Source organism: Odocoileus virginianus, chromosome 23 (genome assembly GCF_023699985.2).
Source record: "Odocoileus virginianus isolate 20LAN1187 ecotype Illinois chromosome 23, Ovbor_1.2, whole genome shotgun sequence".
NCBI lineage: Eukaryota > Metazoa > Chordata > Mammalia > Artiodactyla > Cervidae > Odocoileus > Odocoileus virginianus.
In genome coordinates, this window is record NC_069696.1 from 46,659,962 (window position 1) to 46,663,330 (window position 3,369).

Here is a 3,369-nt window from a genome sequence, read left to right on the forward strand (position 1 = left end):
GATCAGTCTCCTGAGCTATAAAGCAAGAGGAGGAGGAGACCAGATGACCTATTATCTGTTTTTGAATATTTTCAATCAACTGATGAAAACCCAGAGGGTCAGTCAGCAGAATGTTATAGAAATATATATTTAAAAAAATCTGCAGATAGTAGGGTTGATAACTAGCCAAAACTTATGGCCTCCCACCCACTTCTCACTTTCCTTGGTGTTGCTCCTTTCAGAGCAAGATACGTACATGATCTGATAGACTATAGCCCACTAGGTTCCTCAGTCCATGGAATTCTCCAGGCAGGAATACTGGAGTGGGTAGCCGTTCCCTTCTTCAGGAGATCTCCCTGAACCAGGGATTGAACCCAGGTCTCCTGCATTGCAGGCAGATTCTTTACCATCTGAACCACCAGGGAAACCCCATATGTACGCCAGTATAGAGGTAAGTGTAGACAAGAATATGTGTCTGTCCATGCACACAAACACATACACACACATGTACAAACACAAGTCATGCTGTCCAGAGATCCCTATGACAAGACTGCATGTAAGCAGATTGTGCCACAGACCACAGAGTCAACCACCACTTACTAAAAACCTACCATGTTCTGGATCTTCTGCTAGGTGTTGGTGGGGGAAGGGGGACACATGGATAAGTCTGTCAATGTGATTATCCTTGAAGATCTTATAATTTAGTAGAGACATTAGGAATTTATCAAAGGGCAATGAGTTCTATGACACAGTTCAAATGTTTATTAAATGCCAACTCTGCACCAAGCACCATGCTGGGGACAGGGGAACAACAGTGAGGAAAGTCAGGAGAGTGTAAATTTATTTCTAACAGTGAAGTCTTTCAGCTTTTTTTATGAACCCTGGTAGCTCAGATGGTAAAAAATCTGCCCTGAAATGCAGGAGACCTGGGTTCAATCTCTGGGTCAGGAAGATCCCCTGGAAAGGAAATGGCAGCCCACTCCAGTATTCTTGCCTGAAGAATCCCATGGACAGAGGAGCCTGGTGGGCTACAGTGTCGGGTCACAAAGAGTAGGACATGACTGAGTGACTGACACATTCATTTTCACACTGACTAAGGCAATGGCACCCCACTCCAGTACTCTTGCCTGGAAAATCCCATGGACGGAGGAGCCTGGTGGGCTGCAGTCCATGGCGTCACAAAGAGTCAGACATGACTGAGCGGCTTCACTTTCACTTTTCACTTTTATGCATTGGAGAAGGAAATGGCAACCCACTCCAGTGTTCTTGCCTGGAGAATTCCGGGGGATGGGGTCGCACAGAGTCGGACACGACTGAAGTGACTTAGCAGCAGCAGCAGTAGCAATAGTAGCTGGGTGACCTTGACATTCAGCTGGGAGCTCACCTTCTGCTGGCGTCAGTCTTGGCAGTAGGATAGGGATCACGGCCTGGAGAACTATAAGAAAGGTCAGGAAGGGGAGAGGGAGAGCTGGGGTCTTGTTCTCCTCACTCACCCCACTTCACTGGCAAGCCATAGTTCTCTCTTTTTCTAGAACTGAGAGTGAAGTGCTTCTCAGTCCCTAAACATGCCCCAGGAAGCTTCCTGTGACCGCTACCCCTCACCACCATTCTGCTGGCACTGCGGGTGGCTTCAGCACAATGCACTGGCTGGAAAAGTCTCCCCAAGGTTGGAGACCCCTGTAGCATAGACCGCAGAGGCTTCCCGGAGAAGAGTTATGTTTGCTCCTCCCAGGTATAATTGGGCTTCCCTGAGAGCTCACTTGGTAAAGAATCTGCCTGCAGTGCAGGAGGCCTGGGTTTTATCTCTGTGTTGGGAAGATCCCTTGGAGAAGGGAAAGGCTACCCACTCCAGTGTTCTGGCCTGGAGGATTCCATGGACTGTGTAGTCCATGGGGTTGCAAAGAGCTGGACACAACTGAGCCACTTTCACTTTCCCAAGTATAATTAGGAGAGATGAAATGGTTTCAAAATGTCATTGTTTATTCAGATGTAGCTCACGTCAGTCTTCAGAATTGCCTCATAGCCCACCAGAGGTGGATGAAGCCTGACTGGGCCTCGCCCAGATAAGTTTGCCATTTCCTGGAGGCTTTCTTGCTCTTTCTCTGCCATTTCCAAAGGCTCCCGTTCTTCTCACACTAAAACGTGTGAGAAAACTCTCGGATTCTGACAGGACGCTTTCAGGCTATTTCCCCTCCTGAAGAACCCATGGTTCCCACTGGAATCGTCAAAGCTTCTGCGCCATTCTCACCCCTGTCTTGCAAAGAGCTTGGGGTGGGATCTGCCATCCACCCAGGCCTGGGTGAAAACCACTTTTCATGGGTTGACAGAAATCTCACTGGGCGGAGGAGGGGTGGAATTTTCAGTCGTTTGGCTTTTGGAGGGAAATGATGCAAACACAAACCCTGGGCTTAGTTCTTGGGAAATTCAGGAAGGGTCTCCCAGAAGGGGAGGGGAAGAAGGACGTTTGTCAACGTGCCCATGCTCCCCGTGCTCACAGAAATGCTTCCTCCTTTGTTCCTACTGGACTCCGAAGAATACAGCTCTAGCACAAAGCCCAGGAGGCACTGGCAAGTAAAAGCAGCAGTGTTTTCTAATCTCCCTGGATCAAAACCACGCAAGTTTCGATTCTGTAAAGACCCTTCCTTAGCATGCTGGATTAATCACATGGATTAATATAGCAAGTCGCCTTTACTCACGGCTTTGAGCCGGCCACCCTCCCTCGCTGGCCCCTCCCTCCCGCCCCCACCTCCCCCCATTTAAATTCTGTGGAAGCCTGAGAGAACAAAAGGACTGGAATCTTCGATGAGTGCCCCGGCATTGGGTCCACTGGCCCAGCCCCTCTGCAAGGTGGGCTCCTGTAGTCTCTCAGTGTGCAAAGCGCTTGTCTGTCCCTCTGTGCCCCAGGGAAACTCACCGTGTGTGTGGGCCCTACATTCCGCATGATTTCCTGTGAGTGAAAAGTGGCACGTCGCTCTCCTTCACATGTAAACCAGAGCAAAGGCTGAATGAAAGTCAGGTAGGACTTGTTGAGGGGTATTTGATAAGGCCCTTGGTTAGATAGATACGCAAATGTTTTTCCCAGCCCTCTTTGGCCTGTTTGTCTTTCATAAACCCACATTTCCCTGTTTTCTGGGATAAGATCAGTCAGCCTATGTGTGATTCAACAACAGCCATGACAACGGCTAAAGTTCGTTGAACTTGACTATCTGCCCCGTATTGATTTAACACTTCACCTCAAGCATTCATTTCACCCTCAGAGAACCCCTCTGGGGCAGCACATTATCCTTTGCATTTCCCGACAGAGTAGCTGGCATCAGGGATGCTCAGCATCTGGACAGGGGCTTAGGCCACTGCTAAGTGGTGGGGCTGAAATAGCTCAGTCGCTCTCCA

The 3,369-nt window shown here is 49.2% G+C and overlaps 1 long non-coding RNA gene across 1 annotated transcript; it reads right to left on the reverse strand.

Annotated features, from left to right (window-relative positions):
- Positions 1-718: 718 nt before the first annotated feature.
- On the reverse strand, positions 719-3,076 carry LOC139030640 (uncharacterized). Its single transcript, XR_011483042.1, has 2 exons — positions 2,894-3,076; positions 719-1,414 (listed from the first exon to the last, which is right to left on the reverse strand). It is a non-coding gene; the product is annotated as an uncharacterized lncRNA (long non-coding RNA).
- Between the last annotated feature and the right edge of the window lie 293 nt (positions 3,077-3,369).